At 41.6% G+C, this 22,891-nt stretch overlaps 1 protein-coding gene across 3 annotated transcripts in view; it reads left to right on the top strand.

Moving 5' to 3' along the window:
* Nucleotides 1–22,891, top strand: part of LOC139368481 (proto-oncogene tyrosine-protein kinase Src-like) — a 45,149-nt gene that overhangs the window by 5,241 nt on the left and 17,017 nt on the right. The window contains exon 1 of one of the 3 annotated variants that reach the window (XM_071107415.1): nucleotides 18,447–18,580. The exons of the other annotated variants lie outside the window; for them this stretch is intronic. The gene's annotated coding sequence lies outside the window, so the exon portion shown is untranslated. Of the gene's footprint in view, nucleotides 1–18,446; nucleotides 18,581–22,891 lie in introns of those variants that run through there. 3 annotated transcript variants of the gene reach the window in all.

Raw genomic sequence — 22,891 nt, 5'->3', positions numbered from 1 at the left:
TTTTGTCTGTACATTTTAATATGAGCACAAGAGGATGTAGGTAGATAACAACACAATCTCAGATCCTCTCATTTACAGGGGAATGGAAACACACAATTCTCCTTTCTGGATTCACTGTGTGACTTTAGTGTCTATCGTAACAAAAGACAGACCACACCTGCATCACTGTGATTCCTGTGGGGGCTATTTGTTGACAACAACCACTACTAAGCCAGAGCAGGTCAAGGAGAAACAGATAGGGGAATTATCTGTGAGTGGGAATGGGTTCAGTCATGCTTGAAAAGCAGCCTTTATCTATAACTGAGAACCTGTTCCAGTCCTCACATGGACAGACGAGCAGTTTTCCTGAGTGGTGGCCTTAGTTGCCCCTGAATGCCCTGATGCTTATCTGTGTGAGTGCGAGAGCTGCTCCCTGGGGTCCTCTTCCTCCTCATCAGTCGTCTGAGCTGAGCAGCAGCAGCCACGCCCTGGGGACTGGAAGCTATACAGCTGGTGTATTTATTAGTGCACACTGTAGCAAAACATTATGCAATGAAAAGCAAAGCTAAGCGTTTCTTATTGGATAAGTCCAGGTAGTCCCTCCCTGTTGCAGTCTGTTTTCTTCTATTTAGTGCCTAATGAACATGGCCCTGCTGTCCCCTACCCAAAGAAAGTTGCCCCTGGTCCTCACGCCTGAATGGCAGTGTTAATTTGAATATTGAAATCCGGCTCTGTGGTGAACAAAGGCTGATATAAAAGCAATGGAGGATATCGCTCCATTGATGGGGCCCTCACCCTAAAATCAGTTTTGGAAATTATATGTTTTGATGATCATGCGCAATTCCACGATAACAGAATTTTCACTTAAACATTGATTAAATAAATATAAAAATAAGAAAGTTTAACAAACCATACAACTCTGCACAAGGACTACTTTTAACAATTTACACAATTGTTTTAATATATACATTTATTAGAATGACTGTGCAGATGCAAAGTTCGGTAACAGTTTGTCCTCGTTTTCCAAAAACTCTGTTAAATATATGCTCCGAATTAATAAGATTCAACGATGTCTGCTGAAAGAATGGAGGCATGGTTGAAAAAATCGAATCCAATGTAATTTGCCACGTGCTTCATAAACAACAGGCGTAGACTAACGGTGAAATGCTTACTTACGGGCCCTTCCAAACAATGCAGAGAGAGGAAAAAAATAATAACACAAGGAATAAATATGCAATGAGTAACGAAAAGTTGGCTATATATACACAGCGTAGCAGTAACAAGTCTGTGCAGGGGTACGAGATAATTGAGGTAGATATAGGTAGGGGTAAAGTGACTAGGCAACAGGTTCCAGACTTGGTGCATCGGTAACGCTTACCTTGCGGTAGCAGAGAGAACAGTCTATGACTTGGGTGGCTGGATATTTTAAACATTTTTAGGGCCTTCCTCAGTGCCTGGTGTAGCGGTCCTGGATGGCAGGGGAGCTCGGCCCGAGTGATAAACTGGGCCGTTCGCACTACCTGCTGTAGTGCCTTGCGGTACGATGCCAAGCAGTTGCCATACCAAGCGGTGATGCAGCCAGTCAAGGTGCTCTCACTGGTGCAGCTGTATAACTTTTAGAGGATCTGAGGGCCCAATGTGATCGTGTATGTGGACCATGTTAATACCTTAGTGATGTGGACACCGGGGAACTTAAAGCTCTCGACCCGCTTCACTATAGCCCCGTCGGTGTGTGCTCGGCCCTCTGTTTCCTGTAGTCCACGATCAGCTCCTTTTTGTTTTGCTGATGTTGAGGGGGAGGTCATTGTACTAGCACCACACTGGCAGATTACAGACCTCCCTATAGGCTGTCTCATCACCGTTGGTGATCAGGCCTACCACCACGATGTTGTCAACAAACTTACTGATGGTGTTGGAGTCGTGGGTTAACAGGAAGTACAGAAGGGGACTAAGCACAGGGGCCCCGTGTTGAGGGTCAGAGTGGCGGATTTGTTGTTGCCTACCCTCCCCACCTGAGGGCGGCCCGTCAGGAAGTCCAGGATCCAGTTGCAGAGGGAAGTGTTTAGTCCCAGGGTCCTAAGCTTAGTGATGAGCTTGGAGGGCATTATGGTGTTGAACGCCGAACTGTAGTTGATGAACAGAAATCTCACATAGGTATTCCTTTTGTCCACGTGGGAGAGGGCAGTGTGGAATGCAATAGAGATTGCGTGATCTGTGGATTTGTTGGGGCGGCATGCAAATTGGAGTGGGCCCAGGGTGTATGGGATGATGGTGTTGCTGTAAGCCATGACCAACCTTTTACAGCATTTCATGGCTACAGATGTGATACTACGGGCGATAGTAATTTAGACATGTTACCTTGGCGTTGTTGGCACAGTGACTATGGTGGTTTGCTTGAAACATGTAGTTATTACAGACTGGGTCAAGGAGAGGTTGAAAATATCAGTGAAAACATTTGCCAGCTGGTCAGCGCGTGCTCTTAGTATGCGTTCTGGTAATCCGTCTGGCTCTCAGCCTTACTCACTTCGCCGGAAAGTGAGGTCATACAGTCGTCTGGACAGCTGATGCTCTCATGCATGGTTCAGTGTTGCTTGCCTCGAAGTGAGCGTAAATGCATTTAGCTTGTCTGGTTGGCTCGTGTCACTGGGCAGGTCGCGGCTGGGTTTCTCTTTCTAATCCGTGATAGTTTGCAAGCCCTGCAACATCCAACAAGCGCCAGAGTAGGATCTTAGTCCTGTATTGATGCTTTGCCTGTTTGATGGCTCATCAGAGGTCATAGTGGGATTTCTTATCAGTGTCCAGACTAGTGTCCCGCTCCTTGAACGCGGCAGCTCTATCCTATATCTCAGTGCGGCTGTTGCCTGTAATCCATGGCTTCTGGTTGGAATATGTACGTACGGTCACTGTGAGGACGATGTCGTCAATGCACTTATTAATGAAGCCAGTGACTGATGTGGTAAACTCCTCAATGTTATCGGATGAATCCCGGAACATATTCCAGTCTGTGCTAGCAAAATTGTCCTGTAGCTTAGCATCTGCTTCATCGGAACGCTTCCCTATTGAGCTGGTACTTCCTTTTTGAGTTTTTGCTTGTATGCAGGAATCAGGAGGATAGCGTTTTATGGTCAGATTTGACAAAGCGAGGGCGAGGGAGAGCCTTGTATGCTTTTCTGTGTGGAGTAAAGGGGATCTAGAATTTTGACGCCTCTAGTTGAACAAGTTTGGCATGCTGGTAAAATGAGGTATAACTGATTTCAGTTTCCCTGCATTAAAATCACCGGCCACCAGAAGCGCAGCTTTCTTGAAGTGCGTTTTCTTGTTTGCTTATGGCCCTATACAGCTTGTCGAGTGTGGTCTTAGTGTCAGTATCAATTTGTAGTGGTAAATAAACAGCTACGAAAACTGGTAAATAGTATGGTCTGCAGCTTATCAAGAGGTATTCTAACTCAGGACAGCAAAAACTCTGGACTTCCTTAAAGGGTAGGTAGCATAAATATAACCAATTGTAGCATATGGATTTGCATTAGAATGCCCATCAAGAGTCCCAATGCAAAGTTACAATTATTACATAAAACTGATCAGAATGCCGGGGGAAAAAACATATTCGGGGTGTGACGTAATATGAAGGACGGGCAAGCAGCCTATTCCCTATAATGTAAACTCCAACAGAAATACCTTCAAATGTATAACTTCAAATTGAACCAAATTGTTTGCTCTCATGACTACTGGTTTCAATTTAATTTTCTGCCAACTTACAAGCAAATCATTTATGGTTACAAATCAGTTTGCAAGGTTGCTAGCCAAATAGCCTGCTAATTTTAGCCCAACCAGCCTGCTAACTTTACATTAGCACTGCGCGAGTCAGACAGTTGCTATCAACACCTAGCTTCCAGCTACATTAAAGTAAACCAAAGTTTTGGAAATATACCACGCAATCTAACCAGTTATCAAATAATGTCACTGGTATATGCTGTTATCTTGGCCAGAAAGCCAGCCAGCTAAAGTCAGTTATTTTAGCCTAGCCAGATAACTAGCCTAGCTCACGGTTGACATAGTTAAGTAATAAACGAGAGAACAACTAGTTTTGACTGCATTTTATGTTTTTGAATAATACAAGTTCTAAATATGCTTAGTTTATGACCAATGTTCCCTCTAATTTATTTTCAGCACTGAGCAAATTTCAGGTCTGCTGAGCGCAAACTTGAACGTTGTGAAAATTCTGTGCAACATTCAGCGTACGTTTACTGTAAACACTGAGGCTGAACCCGCTTTTAAGTTACAGTTTCAGACAAAAGGTCAAGAAGGCTACTTTGGCTATTTGTTCATAATGTCAGCCTACCAGAGTGGTCTACCATAAAAAAATGGAGCAAATGTATCCCATAACTTTTTATTATGGAAATAGCTGTTCTGTCCTTCAGCCTATAGTAGCAGCCAATGTGTGGTGTTCAATGTAGGCCTACATTCCATGAGACTTTTGAAAAGAACATGCAGGGCTTGACATTAACCTGTTTATCCACTTGTCCTTCAGACAAGGAGGTGACTGAAAATGTTGTTTGATGCAATAAACCACTTTAAAAAAATTAAATGCATTATTATTCCATACCATTATTACAGAAAATAAAATAAATTTTGCTACCCTCTGCCTATTGGCTACTTAGCCTATTCAAGCCCATTTAAAATACAACGCTACCCCTTTTAAGACCAAAAAAAAGCTCATTACCCACTTTTCAAAGCTGTCTAGAAATGTACACGTTTTGTGCTCTTGTAGGAAGCAATCCCTCCCCCATTGCTGACTACAAGTTATCTATAACTGGGCTAATAATTAACTAACTATCAACGGATATGAACACGTGCACACGTGGCTACATGCAGCTCTCGCTTTGATCTCAAAACAAGCGCACGACCGCTCTACTCACGACCGCTCATGCTGTAAACACAGTCAAGTTCAAAGTGAATGGCACAGATCCATATATGGCAATGGTATAGGCCTATTGCAGCTCTGATTGGTTATGCCGCACCGGGTCTGTGTAGCATTATGCCTACAACAAAATGTACTGCATAGTTAGTTTTGCATACTAAGTCTTGCATAGTTTGTTTTGCTTCGGTATGTTGCGTTGAAAGTGACTAATATTGCGTTGATTCAATCACAATTCCAACAGTAAAGGGAAAAGCTATAGTGAATGTTTCTACTTTTGTAGAAAGATTTTTTGTATTTAATTTGACCGTTCTGTTCTGCAGGATAGTTATTGTCTCATTGAAGAAGTGCTCTTGTCTGAAGCCTCAAGAGGAAAATATAATCAAAGTTTTAATTATTTCCACGCTAATTACGAACCAAACACTGATTCAGTCGGTTCTATAATATATGCCATTTAGCAGACGCTTTTATCCAAAGAGACTTAGTCATATGTGCATACATTTTACGTATGGGTGGTCCCGTGAATCGAACCCACTAACCTGGTGTTACAAACACCATGCTTTACCAACTGAGCTACAACGGACCACACTTCTAAATCCAAACATCCACTAGTCTGAAGAAGTCTGTGTTGTTGATGAGAACAACGATCAGTCTTCCATTAGTTCTGCTTATTTTTTTAAAGAATGGAAACACTCCCGTAACCTTTTTCCTACTCTAAGTTATTGTAAAACGTTTCTATGGCCTGTGGCATCATGAACATCTATCCACATCCTGGGCGTACGGTGTCTCTACCTGTTCCCAGAGCATTCCTCAAGTGGGGTGTGTTAGTGGGAGAGGAGATAGGACCTGCCTTATCCTCCAATCTACATTCCTCAACCATGACTGGGGCTGCCTCACTCTCTCTCACTGTTGTAACAAACCTGAATGCACAGACTGTACGTAGACACACAGCCCGCCCAACAAACCGACCCACTACACACACACACACAAACCTGGTTGTCTCATTCCTCATTCCTGTTGATGGCTCATACCTGTAACGGAGACTAATATTTGGGCTTGTGTGTAAGCACACGTGTTTAGAGTTGCTGTGTACTGCCATTTTACATTTATTCACTTTTCCTGATGGAATTCTCCAATCTATTATAGACTATATATACGAAGGTATGTGGACACCACTTCAAATAAGTGGATTCTGCTATTTCAGCCACACAAGTTGCTGACAGGTGTATAAAATCAAGCACACAGCCATGCTATCTCTATAGACAAACATTGGCAGTAGAATGGCCTTACTGAAGAGCTCAGTGACTTTCAACGTGGCACCATCATAGGATGCCACCTTTCCAACAAGTCAGTTTGCCAAATTTCTGCCCCGCTAGAGCTGCACCGGTCAACTATAAGTGTTGTTATTGTTAAATGTAAATGTCTGTCCTCTGTTGCAACACTCACTACTGACTTCCAAACTGCCTCTGGAAGCAAAGTCAGCACTGTTCATTGGGAGCTTCATGAAATGGGTTTCCATGACCGAGCAGCCGCCCACAAGCGTTACTTGGCTTTGCGCAAAGCCAAGTGTCGGCTGGAGTGGTGTAAAGCTCACCACTATTGGACTCTGGAGAAGTGGAGACGCGTTCTCTGGAGTGATGAATCATGCTTCACCGTCTGACGGACAAATCTGGGTTTGGCGGATGCCAGGAGAACGCTACCTGCTCGAATGCATAGTGCCAACTTTAAAGTTTGGTGGAGGAGGAATAATGGTCTGGGGCTGTTTTTCATGGTTCGGGCTAGTCTTAACGCTACAGCATACAATGACATTCTAGACAATTCTATGCTTCCAACTTTGTGGCAACAGTTTTGGTAAGGCCCTTTCCTGTTTCAACATGACAATGCCCCTGTGCACAAAGTGAGGTCCATACTGAAATGGTTTGTCGAGAACTAGACTGGCCTGCACAGAGCCCTGACCTCAACCCCATCGAACACCTTTGGGAGGGATTGGAACACTGACTGCGAGACATGCCTAATAGCCCAACAGTGCCCGACCTCACTAGTGCTCTTGTGGCTGAGTGGAAGCGAGTCCCCGCAGCAATGTTCCAGCATCTAGTGGAACGCCTTCCCAGAAGAGTGGACGCTGTTATAGCAGCAAAAGGGGGACCAACTCCATATTAATGCCCATAAACATTTTTGATGAGATGTTCGACGAGCAGATGTCCACATACTTTTGGTCTTGTAGTGTATATGTTTCCCTGATGGGACTTCAGATTTCAGAGCTACATGGATTTTTCTTAATGGTAACAGTACTAGGCACTGCTGCCTAGATCAGAAGTTAAATGGTCAAACCCCTGAGTTACTGAAGGATGCAGCGCTCTCGGGTCTCTGTGGATGCTGGCTGGTCAGATGTTAGCTCAGCTGCTCTGATGTTCCCTCCCTTTGAAATAAGATTGAAAAGTGCTAGAAGCATCATTGAAGGGTTATACTTCATAGAATCTCATTGCCTTCTGTAGGCTTTGTAACATGTTTGCTAGTTTTCTCCTTTATTATCCTATATTTCTGCCCTTGTCATTTATGTTGCATAGTTTTGGTAATCTGTTCTGACAGAGTTTTTATAATGTGAACAAGCAAAACCGTAGGGAAGAAAATACATTGGCTATATTTTCTAATACATTTCTATACGGATCGGTGTGTTTTTCAACTACTTGTAGTTGACTAGTTCAGTAATATTTGGGAAGCAGGCAAAGAGGATGTTTTTCCTTGTCATGTGCCGTAATAGGCTGTGGATGAAATTGGTATATTTTATACATTTTCCTTTTAGAAAAAAGAAGAAATCTGCGCACTACTCTTGATAGTAACAGTGCTCTTTAATTAGCTTTACGTATCGGCCTCACGGACTTCGTCATAGCTTTTGAGAGTTTTTTTTTGTTTTCCTAGAGATCTTAATGATGAAATGCTATGTATGTTATGTTATGATGTGAATATGAATTATGTCCCCATTTCAGATTAATCTGACGTTTTTCTTGTGCTGTACCCAATGATTTATGAAAACTTGCTTGGTCGGTCGATGTCCTCATTGTGGTTTTACAGATGTGTTTTAATGTTTTATGTACACACTTTGTGAATATTTATGAAATGCACGTTGTATTTGGTAGCACTTATTTGTTTCTCCCTCGACTCCAACCCCATTCGATGCATGGAACAGATGTGGGTGGGGCTATGTCTACATGTAAAAAAATAAAAAAAAATTAAAAAAAACTTTATTTAACTAGGCAAGTTAGTTAAGAACAAATTCGCAAAGCAAGGGGAAAAACCACTCCAAGTCTAAGAGCGAGTGACGTTTGAAACGCTATTAGCGCGCATCCCGCTAACTAGCTAGCCATTTCACATCGGTTACACCAGCCATTAGGCTGATAGGCTTGAAGTCATAAACAGCGCTGTGCTTGCGAAGAGCTGCTGGCACAACGCACAAAAGTGCTGATTGAATGAATGCTTACGAGCCTGCTGCGGCCTACCATCGCTCAGTCAGACTGCTCTATCAAATCATAGACTTAATTATAACATAACACACAGAAATACGAGCCTTTGGTCATTAATTTAGTTGAATCCGGAAACTATTATTTCGAAAACTAAACTTTTTTTATTTCAGTGAAATACGGAACTGTTTGGTGTTTAATCTAACGGGTGGCATCCCTAAGTCTAAATATTCTTGTTACATTGCACAACCTTCAATGTTATGTCATAATTACGTAAAATTCTGGCAAATTGGTTCGCAAAGAGCCAGGCTGCCCAAACTGTTGCATGTGCCCTCACTCTGCGTGCAATGAATGCAAGAGAAGTGACACAATTTCACCTGTTAATATTGCCTGCTAACCTGGATTTCTTTTAGCTAAATATGCAGATTTAAAAATATATACTTCTGTGTATTGATTTTAAGAAAGGCATTGGTGTTTATGGTTAGGTACAGTCATCCAACGATTGTGTTTTTTTCGCAAATGCGCTTTTGTTAAATCATCCCCCAGCGTTGCATCGATTATATGCAACGCAGGACACACTAGATAAACTAGTAATATCATCAACCATGTGTAGTTAACTAGTGATTATGATTGATTGATTGTTTTTTATAAGATAAGTTTAATGCTAGCTAGCAATGTACCTTGGCTTCTACTGCATTCGCATAACAGACAGGCTCCTCGTGGAGTGCAATGAGAGGCAGGTGGTTAGAGCGTTGGACTAGTTAACTGTAAGGATGCAAGATTGGAGCCCCCAAGCTGACAAGGTGAAAATCTGTCGTTCTGCCCCTGAACAAGGCAGTTAACCCTCCATTCCTAGGCCGTCATTGAAAATAAGAATGTGTTCTTAACTGACTTTCCTAGTTAAATAAAGGTATAATTGTTATGAAAACTTGAAATCGGCCCTAATTAATCGGCCGTTCCGATTAATCGGTCGACCTCTACTACCTCCAGTATGTGACGATTTCATTTCACAGGATTTGTTTTTGATCGGAAGCTGTAGAGAGGGGTAAGAAATGGCACTTCTGTAGCAAAATATCATATTCCTTCCATTTTTCTTCAAGTATTACATTCCCTGATGTGGTGGTGCATTGCTCAGTTATACAGTTTAAAGCTGTTATTTTTACCCAAAGTCTACCTTTAATAGACCAATAAGAAAGAGTTCCAAACCTTTCAGTGTTCCCTTTCCTACCACTCATAAGATGTCAAACACCCGGGGGCAGCAGCACCTCAACGGTACCACTGATGCAACTCATCACTATGAAGTTGTGCAGCTGTTCCTGTATGCCAGTGATCATAGAGAGGCGTGATCACTTCTCCTTTGACACCTTGCATCGTATTTATTTACTTTCTGAAAATAGACACGCCTTATCGCACCATGCGGTTAAGTTTGAACCAGGAAGCTTCAGCTGCTATTACGTTTCTGCTCGTTCTTTTCAAAGCTTTTTACTGATGCATGAAGGGTGCATCATCGCTTCAATCGAGCGTCTAAATATTTTCCCATAGCCTCTCCCCCTCCATCAACGCCTCTGACATCGCATGGCCTTAGTGGATGACGAGAGTAGCCAGCGTAACATCATTGTTTCCTTTCATTTTTATCATAAGTAAACTGATTCAATAAGACAGATGAGCTCGTTTTACAACGGAAAAAAACCCTAGTGAGTTAGGGTTGGAAGAGGAACTGCCAAGATGAGTTGGAGTTTGATTACCTGTTTGAATATGAACCACATGCCATATTCGTGCCCAGTAGCACATGTCCTAGCAAAATTATTGCTTGAGAAATTGATGTTTCCTAAAAAAGCTTTCCTAAAAATAAATTAAATACCATTTTAAATTCTAAAACGAGCATGGTAAGGTACATATTTGTTACGCACAAAAAAAATCCATCTTTAATTGGAGATTCTGCTGAATTACATATCGATGAACCATCTCTTTAAGATCCTTAACTCTCAATGCAGGAGAAAGTGACTAAGGCTTTGGGTTGCTTGCTTCAGTCTCTTCTATATTTATCTGAAGATATTTTGCTAAGATAGCAGTCGTGAATCCTGAGCCCTGAAATCAAACACGCTTTTGTATAGACTGTTTCACAACATTACTGTAACTGAATAAACTGCTTTTATAACGGCCTAATCTGTATGGCTTCTAGAGCTGACCCCAATTTATATATTTATATATATATATATATGTATGTATATATGTGTGTGTGTGTGTGTGTGTGTGTGTATATATATATATGTATGTATGTATGTGTATATATATGTATGTATATGTATGTATGTATGTATGTATATATATATATATATATATATATATATATATATATATATATATATATATATATATATATATATATATATATATATATAGTACCAGTCAAAAGTTTGGACACACTTAATCATTCAAGGTTTTTTCTTTATTTTTACTATTTTCTACATTGTAGAATAATAGTGATGACATCAAAACTATGAAATAACACAGATGGAATCATGTAGTCACCAAAAAAGTGTTAAACAAATCAAAATATATTTTAGATTCTTCAAAGTAGCCACCCTTTGCCTTGACAGCGTTACACACTCTTGGCATTCTCTCAACCAGCTTCATGAAGTAGTCACCTGGAATGCAGTTCAATTAACAGGTGTGCTTTAAGTTAATTGGTGGAATTTCTTTCCTTAATGTGTTTGGAATTTATTTCCTTAATGTGTTTGAGCCAATCAGTTGTATACCAGTTAAACGTTTGGACACCTACTCATTTAAGGGTTTTTCTTCATTGTTACTATTTTCTACGTTGTAGAAATACTTATTTATTTTTGCCCATCTCAGTGAACTAATCCATTGCGGAGGCCTAGACTAAAAGCCAATTTATGCTTGATCCAAAAATGTGGTCAGAGACTCCATATGGAGGGTGTGACACAATTGCGGAGCTTCCAGAGGCATGCAGAGGCCAAATCGAGCTCTGTACCACATCGCCATGTGACTCCCCAATTTTGAAAACAATGCCAAGGGCTCTGTATAGCTCCGCACTGGCATGATTGGTTGACCCTAGGTGGGGGCGTTTCATCCTGTATAAACACAAACTCACTTCTCTGACTCCAGCTAGGCACTGCTCCGTGAAGCGCAAGAAGTATGAATGCCTTGATTTCTGCCGAGGCCATTTCACCGTGAATGCTGCATCTCCAATGCAGACATAGGATTGACCATGTGCCCAGATGCCCAATGCACTGCTTTCTCCCGCTTTATCCCGCAAATTTGTGCACATTCATTGTTTTATAACTTCATTGTGTGAATTGTTTGCGTTTGATTGTTTAGTGTATATGTATTCCCCATCCCATGTAGTACATTTACCGTTAATTCCTATAACTTCAAATCTACAATGTTTCTTACTTTGGTCATGGTCATTTATTTTAATGCATTCAATATTATTCCATAATTCTTCCTGTTCTCATTGTCAGAGTGGACACGTTGTTTGCAGAGTGCACCACCTATGCTACACTTGTGAGAAACAAGTTTTTGTTTGATTTAATTCCACTTTTGAGTTCTGTCAGTTCAGTCATTGTCTTTTTGTTTGCAGTGCTCTTGCGAATAGAAGTAGGCCTATAGGCTACATGTCCTGCGTGCAAATGTAGGCATATAAATGTGCCCATTTGGGGATTTGATAGTATTTCTTATTTTTCTTAACCCACCACTATTGACCTGTGGAGCTTCTCAAAGTAATGTTTTCTTCACTTCAAACAGCAAGCAAATTAAGTCCGTTTGTACATCCATTGAGAATTACACTAGTTCCTCAATGTATTAGATTTTTATTAGAGCTCTCTCCCTTTCGATAACCATTCAGCGTGAAAGGGAAAAATGTCATGCTCTGATCCAGTGGAAACGTCATAAAATAGGCTTCTTATCAGTGCTTGACTTGGATTGAAATCGGTTCTGGTAATCGTTTTTGGTGCTGCTACTTCACAATACTTTTGAGCTAATATTCTATAAGAGGAACAGGAGCACAACAGAAGCTCCTGCCCAAGTCAAGCACTCCTTCTTATCCCTTGCGCAAATAGTCTACAGCTGTGTCTGTCCCGAGCTCACTGGCTCAGGAAACTCTGAGGGCCCAGAATATTTTATACAATGTTGCAAGTTTGCTAGTGCAAGCTTCTGCCAGACCCAAGTTAATGGTTGATACAATGTTTCAAGTTCGTTGCAGATAAGCCATGTGTAGCCAATGCGATTTATAGGATATTTATTTTCATCCGGATATTTTGTCCCTGCAGCTGCAATGTAGACTATTTTTAAATAGTTGGCAATGGCAGTAGAAATTACTTTTTAGGTTTATCATTTTCATTTAGATTTGGATAGAATTTTGATTAATCACATGACAATGATTTTGAGATACGAAGATGTTATTATAAATCAATTGATAAATCAATTTCATGGAACTTTCCATATGTAAACAATAGAAACTGGAACGCAGATCAGTAGAAATGGTAAGATATAAATTGGCATTCCACATTAGAAAGGTTGTCGAGTCCTTGTGTAGCCTGTTACCGGCAACTTCGGGAGAGTAATGGCAGAATCTGCAAATGCCAGCAGGAGCAGGAAGAGAATAGTTGGGTCAGGTGAAGTTAAAAAAAAAAAATCTAGATATCTGGCACCCTCTTGAGGCATCAAACCATAAGCTTAAAGCATCAGACAAGCGCTCTCTCTCTCTCTCTCTCTCTCTCTCTCTCACTCACTCACTCACTCACTCACTCACTCACTCACTCACTCACTCACTCACTCACTCACTCACTCACTCACTCACTCACTCACTCACTCACTCACTCACTCACACATATAATTTGATTTTATTAAAACACACAGGGTGTGTCTATATATGGAAAAATATATTTTTAATTTTCGAGTAATCGATTGGTCAAAAGAACAGACTACTTTCGGTCTACCAAGATTTTTTTTTTTTTAGTCGGGGACAGTCCTAGTGGCTTCATGACTGCTCTGAAGCTGTCCACATCAGTAGTGGTTTTTGTTTGCTACCTCCTTATTAGTTAAGCAATGATGATCACTTTTGGCACTCTAGGACTTGCCTCTTTTTGATAGTCTCGTGATTCAAAACAGTCAACCAATTTTTGCTTTTCAATTCCAAAATCAGTCAACAGCTTGAACCTGTTACAGAACCTCAGAGACGGAAAGAGTCATATTTTGTAAATCCACTTCCCAAACTTGTGTAAGCTAACCATTTTTAATTCTCCATGTCTGTCTCTTAAGAGCCTCTTATAAGCCACTAGGCATGGTACAGCAAAGTCTGTGTTGGGATGGTTGTAGGCCTATGGCTCAGTCAGTCAGAGTTGCGTGGAAACAGTGCTGTGCTTCTGTCTAACATGGGATTGTACCTCGGTGTGGGCTAAATCTGTGGATGATTCACACACACAGAGCTGCTGTGGGACTGGGGCTCGTCTCCTACTGTGTGTGGCTCAGATCAGATGGGCCAAGCTTGCCTGGGTGGGAGGCTCACTGCAGGGATGGAGAGAGACTGGCGTGCTGCGCTCTGCTAGCTCGGCCTCAGCTCTGCTCTTGCTTGCCACACTCTCAATTTGGTTACAGAATAGTTGTCCTGGAATGACTATGCCTCTGAATCATGGTTGCAGAGAGCAGTGAGGGTGCTAGAAGTTGCTCCTCTCTACTCTTGTAACGCTCTCTAATTTTGTGATGCACAATATTGATGTGTCCTATGCTGAGTGACTTGACTGAATTATAAGAGCATAGAGAATGTGGAGTGGTATAAGTTTGTGCTTTGAGAGATGATGTGGGGTGGTTCTGCTAGGGAATGAAGAATGAGTGAAGGAAGGAATGAAGCAAGGGAGAGTCGATTAAAGAAAGCAAAAGGAGGGTTGAAAAAGTGAAAATATCCTTATTTTTCCTTACTTTTTTGTTGCTCTACGGTAAGTGAAGTACCTTTTCTATTTTTTTACACTCCCTCCCTCTATGACGTCACAGGAACTGTCCTCTGAACTAATCCCTTCTTATACAAAATGGCCCAGATTATTTTTTGAGTTGAGCCTAAATTCCCAAATGATTTAATATGTGTTGCAGTGAGATTAAGAACTGGTGATAACAGGCCTTTAGAAAATCCATGGATCTGGGAACCCTGCCAGACCAGTGGCTCATTTGTTGTTGTGAAGTCGTAAATATGAAAGGCCTGCCTGAAGAGACAGGGTTGTAAAGGCCAACCAGCCTCAGCCTCTGAGGCTTTTTTGAGAGCGAGAGAGCTGTCACTCTGCGCTCATGGTCACACTGACCGGATGTTTTGTTTTAAAACCGAAGGTGATGTGAACTTAGTTTGGGTTAAGTTCACATCACCCCCCCCCCCCCCCCCCCCCAAACACACACATACTTGAGCAGTGAACGGGAACAGGACTCTCCGCAGTACAGTAGACTCTTAAGAGACTGCTGGGGAAAGGAAAGTGGGTAAACGCTGCGTCCCAAATCATAGCACTGCCGCAACGGGTAATATTTTACCGCAAACTCTGCACCAGAAGCAAACTCCTTCCTCTGCTACTCTTTCGTCCGAATGAGGCTACAATACATTGAGTTTCCCAAATGGCACCCTATCCAATATGTGGTACATTGCTTTTGACCGGAGACATATGGGCCACTTTTTAAAGGGAATAGGCTGCCATTTGGGATGCAGGCCTGTGTTTTTACAGGACTCTCTGGAGATCAAACATAAATGGAAAGAATTTTCCGGGTGATTTCACTTCAGTCGCTCTCAGGACATGACCGGCATCCAACCTGATAGCTCCGAGACAGCCAGGGAGACTTCCCTCTCTCTCTCTTTCTCTCTTTATCTGATAAACTTGCTGCTGTTTTCTGCACATTTCTCTGAAAAAGAAAAAAAGTGGGTGTACAAGTGCATTTTGGCCGTTGCTTGTGGAATGCCAGTGTCCTCTCACTCACTCACTCTGTCTGTAGGGGAGATTTACTGTTGGGTGCCTTCTCGTATTTAGCACACTGCGGCAGATGGATTTGTCTAGGCAGGATAAGATATGTGCTCGCTGCATGTAGAAGTCCGACCGGTATATCCGGTCTTTCAATTTTGTTGTAGCCATCTTGTTCTGTTACAGCTAGTCTTGACTCTCCATATGGGATGTCATCACGGCATAGCTGAACACGATTACAGAATTGATGTTGATAATCTGGAGAGAACAAGCAGACGGTGGGCAGTGACGCAGGAAAAGGAGGGCCGAGCCAAAGCCTCCCACTTTCCTTGCTTTCCCTTAAGTAATTACTTAGAGAGCATTAAGATGAAGGAATACATCCAGGGCCTGATCCATGGCTGTGTCTAAAAAAAAAAAAAATAAAAGTTACATCTGTAGCCGTCAACTCCTCGCTTCCTCCATTCTTGTTTCCTCAGTTCCTCACCAAGCGTATTGGAGGAGGGACCTTAGATCCTCTCCTTCAATTCACTTTGAGAAGAATTGAGGAAGCAAGAATGACAGTCGGTAACTGTTTCGGACACAGGACCACATGCTGCAATTCCCTGGTTCAATGCTGGTCTAACTTGCCCTCAACCTTCTTTTTCTCAGGGAGTTGATGTGGAACTTCTGCCTAAATGTGAACATCGTTGAGCAATGACATGAAACCGTAGCCTCAGATATTTCGCCCATGATCCGACCTTTCGATACTTGATGTACAGTACCTCAGTGTTTTGATATGAGTATTTATATGAATCCTTCCTTTAGCATCCCCAGTTGACTATACCTGTGGCTCAGACTTGTCTCCAGCTGATAACGATAGTAGTAGCCTGGGAAGCAGTTCACATGTTATGTAACAGGACAAGAGTTGAGCTATATGTTGATTTGTTGTTAGAACCTATGCGGTAAAATCATGGATTGGCCACAAAACGGCCGGCCCGATTTTAATTTAAAGGAAATGCATAAAGAAATACTAAATGAGTAACTTCGTTGGGGTTTCAACTTACTGAGAGTTAACCTGTGTATTCTACCATTATATGTCAGTCACTGACAGTCACTCAATTAGCCCATGTCAGCTAACATTTTTTTAGGTGAGTAAATTAGTTGGCTAGACGATCAATTTGTAGTAATCATGGACGAATTAGCGACCGATATATAAAAAAACTGCAAATGTTTCTCTCCAACCTATGGCAAAAGGTGTACAATTGCAGCAAACCTGTTTTAAAACTACAACATTTTCTTTACGCCCCATAGCAAAATGTGTAGAATTGCAGGAAATTCACAACTTAAATGTTTTGTTCGCAAGGTGGGGGTGGGCCCAATAAATTGTACTTAGGGCCCCCAAAAGGCTAGGGCCGGCTCTGACTGCATATTTGGGTATGCAGACCAACGACCAAAAATCTGATGAGTTCAGATTTTGGGTTGCCTCCACCTCCATCAAAGTTGCCCATCCCTGGGTTAGATGTACTATAAGTTGCACACCATGTGAAAGAAGAAATTTAGTTTTTCCTGGCCTGAGCCTAAAAAAACACACACTGTACCGAGCTGTCCAGGTCTCAGATGCATACAGCATATTAAAACAATATTTGATGTCTTACTCTTACTCATGCAAATAGAATAAAATCACAATGATTATCTCTCCACCTGTCTGGCACCTGTTGTTCTGTCACTCATGCAATGGGAGGACTGTGGAAGGAAGGCTAGTGGATAAGACGGAATTTAAATGTCAAGCCTCACCACTGACGTCAGACTGCCACAATGACAACTTTCAGGCTCATTATGTTTGGTCTCCCCTGTGGCGATTTCTCCTTCTCATGAGTTTTGTTTTGATTTCCTCTGTGTGGTTTTCAGCTGTCTCACTGGAATGAGCATGCAATTCTCACTTACATGGCTTCAATCTTAGCCTGAAAAAAATCTAATCAAGCAGGTCGCTGTTTTATTACTTTCATAATATAATATGACATTTTGCTGACTATTTTCTCCAAAGCGACTTACAAGTAGTGTGTGCATACAAATTGATATGGGAAAGGGAGATACCTAGAGATTTGTCCAACTGAATGTATTCAACTGAAATGTGTCTTCCGCATTCAACCCAACCCCTCGACAGATTTTTACCTTGTCGGCTCATGGATTCGATGCTGCAACCTTCAGGTTACTGGCCCAACGCTCTAACAACTAGCCTACCGGCCGCCCCATATGGGTGGGCCCAGCGGAAATCAAACCCACAACCCCATGTCGTTGAACACGCCATGCTCTACCAACTGAGCCACGAAGCACCACCATTCATGAGTAAATGATAACTTCTCGATTATCAGTAAGGAGCTAAAAAATTAAGCAAAAACACTGAATTCATCAGGGATTTCTTTCTTTTTTTTATCAATGTGTTATTGAATTAATAGGAAATGTTCAGACAAAGAAGTGATTTAATAGATTAATGACACCATAGCCTTTGAATAGTCTGTTTCACTTTCCTAGTCGGAGATGATCCTTTCAGAAGAAACAGAAAAATGAAGAGAGAACAACAACAGAATATACAAAAAAAACAACAACGGCAGCGAAGTGAAAAGACGACCCCCCCCGCCCCCCATTCAGCCAAAGCCCATGAGACTGGCAGGATTTGGAAACCATTGCTGGTTTCTTGTGCATAATTATCCCTCATCACCCCCTGCCTTGCTGCCAGAGGGATTTTACTGGGTTTCTTTCTGCATCGTAGTGAGTAGAGCAGGTGCTTAGTTACCTCAATCTTATTAGTCAATGAGGCACTGACAGGACCTCGCTGGTTTATTACACAGTGTACATGCACAAAGGGCAGAATCTGGGTGGTATAGCGCTCTCTCTCTCTCACACACACTCACACGCAGTAGCTTGGGCATGGGCAAAGTGCTGCCTGTTTCAAACCATGCAGTAGCCGAGCCAACGCAGGGCGATCCAGGTCGGATCTATAGTGTGAATCGAGTCTATTCAAATAAATTGTGTTTGATTGTAAAGGCTTGCTGGGAGTGTGAGCTGACAGTAGAGTTCTTTGTTTGAGCAGTAGTGTAATAGAGGAAGGGTGGAATGCCCCAGAGCTCAGACTTTGAGACCCATCTGATGTTTACTTCACTCAGCTGTCTGAGACGTGGGTAGATTTGGTCAGATCTGACAAACAAGCTTTGGTGGAGTTTTGTTTTTGGATGTTAATGGGAGGAAATTCTGTCGGAAAAAAAAGAAAATAGGGATTTTTTCTCTCAGATCACATGGTATGTTAAGCTCTTGTTGCATGCTATAGTCTAAAGCTGATCTAGATATTACATTGATTTCCACTTATGAAATGGGTTCAGCGTATTCACTAAGAAACGTATGTGTATTACTAAATAAATACCTGAGACATATTCAAATAACATCTCCATCATGAAAGTGCCAGTTGTGTGAAATGTGACTGGTCATTTGATGGAGACAGTGAGATGGTAGAGGAAGTGTCTGAAAAGGCGTATTAACCATTCAACCACAATCAGAATCACTTTATTTGCCAAGTAGCCTACATTTACACATGCCCAGAATAGGTGCTGCCAGCAATAGACAATGTACAGACAGAATAGACAGTCAACATTGTCACCATACAGAATAGACAATATACTTTATTAAAGACAGTAAACAAACGTAAAACTCTGGAGTATAGGCTGATTTACAGTGAGGATATTTAATATGCAGTGGATGAGACACACAAAAGACACAAAGACTGGCTTGCTGTGCTACCCGTCCTCTTTGTGTCTGCTCGAGTGTGTGCACTGACTGCGCTCTAACCTGGCCACACTGTTTTAGCGACTGTACAGTAAAACTACCCCGTTGTACAGACATACCCTTGGGGGACATATCGACTTCCTTTATCCCCATTGCCCCCTCTCGCTCCCCACCATCCCCCCTTTCCTTCCAACAACCAGCCCCCTCACACACCCTGACGCCGGCTGGGCTAGAAATGTAATGAGCCCCCCTGGTTCAGCTTTTCTTCCTCATGAAAAGTGAGTGTGTGTGTGTGTGTGTGAGTGAGAAAGATGGAGGCTGGCAGGATAGACTGGCTGCTGCTGTGTCCTAGTCTACATTGGATCCATAGGAATCTCCTCAGCTGTTTGATAAGCAGCAAGAGGCTATGGGGCCTCCGTCTCCAATCTCCTGGCTGCCTGCCAAGCATGTGTGTGCGTGTCTCTCCTCTGACAGATGAGAAGCATGGATAGGTCTCAGAATGTTCCCCCTGGTGAAAGAAGGGTGTTTTTTCTTTGTGTGTCATACATTTTTCCAGCGTGTCATCAGTACATTGCAAGCCTCTGAGAAGCTGTCTGTCACCCTAGCCTTGCTACCTTGGTTTAGTTTAGCAGGATTATAGACAGACACATGGCAGCCTGGTGAATGACTCCACTACCACACAATGACTGACTCCATAATTAGATCAACGGGATAGAAAGTAGCTGAATCCTTTGGATCTTACTTTGGAATTTGGTTTAGTTACTTTGGAGTTTGGTTTAGTTACTTTGGAGTTTTGGTTTAGTTACTTTGGAGTTTTAGTTTAGTTACTTTGGAGTTTTGGTTTAGTTACTTTGGAGTTTTAGTTTAGTTACTTTGGAGTTTTAGTTTAGTTACTTTGGAGTTTTAGTTTAGTTTATTAGAATCCCGAATTAGCTACTGAACATGCAGCCGCTACTCTTCCTGAGGTCCACATAAAATACAAAGTACATGACAAAGTACAGAACAGTTATAGACAATAACAACATATTACAGATGCACAAAGATCATGCCCCCAAAACGTGCTAACCTCTCACCATTACCAATAACAGGGAGGTTAGCAATTTTGGGGGAATGATATTTATGCATCTAACTTTCTCACTCATTATTCATGATTCATTCAGGATTATCCGTAATCCTGGTAGCATCCACATTAATATAGAAGTGTTCAGAAATATATTCTTATTTACAGTAAAAGTAACTCCATAATGACACACTACATTATTTACCATAAATTTCTACTGGGCACAAAATAATCTGAAACACGACCAAAATGAACTGCAAATGTATCCAACAAGTTTGTAGAGTCACAAGCTTGATGTAGTCATTGTGTGCTAAGAATATGGGACCAAATACTACACTTTTGACAAAATGTTATACATCAAGGAAATTTGTCCAAATACTTGACACCTTGAAATGGGGGGACTAGATACGTAGTGCTTTAATTTCTAAACAGTAAAACAGACATGTACATGACCTCAAATGAAAGGTGACATTCTGTGCTGTCGCCTCATGTGAAAACATTTGATATCAAATCAAATGATATCAATGAGACAAATGACAAGTTTAAGCTTCGCTGTCCAAATAAATACATAGGTTAGTGTGTATCCATCCATAATAGTAGTGGAGGATTGAGTGCCTAAATTATCCTGGATCTAGTGTAATGATTACATGCACTAAACTGTGATTAGACTGAGATGCATCATGTGTTTATAACTGGAGCCTCTTCCGAAGAATGCCGGGAGCTTCGGAGTAAAGAGGCAAGAGTCTTTAAGAGATCTTAGTGCCTTAATTGCACGTTAAAGTGTAAACTCTCCTCATAGGTCATTGTTATACTCTGGACAAAATCTCTGGTGGAATTGCAGCTCTTGGTTTTTCTTTTTTCTTTGATTTAACCTCCTTTTATCCAGGCTATTCTTCTTGAGATAAAAAGAGAGACCCGCTTTGTTTTAAAGCTGCTACAGTACATGCAGTACATGCAACAACCAAATACAGGCTGGTTGTGTGATTACACAGACTGATTCAGCAACATTGTCAATATTTATGCTCAATTGAACTCTATCCAATTATGTGTCCGAGCCCATTTGTAAGCCTTATGGCCGGATGGACTGAGTCGCCTTGGGCAACATGTTCACAGCATTCATTTGGAGCAAATGAGCTCGAGCGATGGCACGGCAGCAGGTCACACTATTCACCGGGTGGTAGGGGGATGTGAATGAGAGGTTAGGTTGGGTACCGTACAGCCAACCCTTTGCCCTGACTGGTAGTGAGTCTATTGATCCTGACTCATTAATATCAGTGTGTGGAAACTAGAGCTTGGCTACATGGGTAAAAATCCATATCGCAGTAAATTGCCTGAATTGATGCGATAACCATAAATAAAAATATACGTTTAGAACGCCATACTTTTTTTTATTATCCTTTAAACTACTCCTAGTTTAGGTTATAGCCATCATTGTCCCATTTAACAATCACCCATATTAGCAAACGTATTTCATTTCAAACTTCACATTTCCCTAGTATGGGCTATTATCGTTATGAACAATGTCAGCAAAATGCCCGCGATAAGTGATCGGTATTGTCGGCAACGATCATTTTCGGTGTAAACTGAAGTCTGTGGCTATGTCCTCTGCCCTGTGCCATTGACTAGTGTTGTAGTGCCACTGCAAAAACCATGATGGCGGAGAGCAACGGGCTCTGCCATTTGAACACTGGAGGCCATACAGTGGCACAAAGCCATGATGGCGGAGAGAAAAAAGATCCAAGTCCATACACTTTAGTTGCTGATTTCTTGCTCTCTTAACATGATCTTTCCCATTCTGTCTTTTCTGTATTTCATACATTTCATATTCAATCATCTCTCTTGGGGTGGAGAAGCCTCTGTTTGGTATGTTGTGGGTGGGTGTGGGTGAAAGCTAGGATGAGGGGTCTTACAGCTGTGGCTTCCTGTCTGGTGGCTGAGGAGTGGCAGCTGCAAGCCCATCCTTAGGGAAGCATTGGTTAAGCATATATTATTGCTGCACATGACTACTTCTGTGGGTTAGAATATAGCAACTGTATGGCTTCCCATGTATCTCTGGTTTCTGCTCTTGGCCCTGCCCTCTTAAGCAGACTGGGATCAGCGAGGTGAGTGTTCAAATATAACATTTTTTATCAAAGTTTATTGGTCACGAACACAGATTTGCAGATGTTGCACTGTGAGTGCAGTAATGCCTAGCAATACACACATTAACCAAAAATGTAAAATAAAGAAATTAAGAAACATCAGAACGAGCAATGTCAGGGTCCAGAATATAAATATTAGGGTTGTCCCCGACAAAAAAAAACAAATTGTTGAGTCTTCTGTTCTTTTGACCAAACGATAGGTCAAACTTTTAAAATGTGTATTTTTCCATCTATAGACACTCCCTATGTAGGCTGCTGAGCTTGTCTGACGCTTTAAGCATTGCAATTAAAAATGAAGACATACAAATGACTAAAGAGGGAGCCAGAGATAAATATAGCCTAACTAGAAGAAAGGGAACCTGTTCCTGAGCCTCCTCCACCCGCTGCTGCTGGTTTTAGCAGATTCTACTGTTATGCTCCTGAAGTTGCCGATAATAGGCTACACCAGCGGTCGCAAACTTTTTCCATTTGGAGTGCCAAGTTATCTTACCATTTCTACTGATCTGAGTGCTAGTTATGATTTTCATATACACATTTTTGTGGAACAGTTTTTAATTTAATTTATAATAAAGACTATCTTAATGTGGTTTAATAAAAATTCTAAATGAAAATGATACAAATCTAAAACT

The sequence above is a fragment of the Oncorhynchus clarkii genome, chromosome 16 (genome assembly GCF_045791955.1).
Source record: "Oncorhynchus clarkii lewisi isolate Uvic-CL-2024 chromosome 16, UVic_Ocla_1.0, whole genome shotgun sequence".
In the NCBI taxonomy this organism is placed as follows: Eukaryota; Metazoa; Chordata; class Actinopteri; order Salmoniformes; family Salmonidae; genus Oncorhynchus; species Oncorhynchus clarkii.
This window is presented reverse-complemented; position numbering and strand designations above follow the sequence as displayed.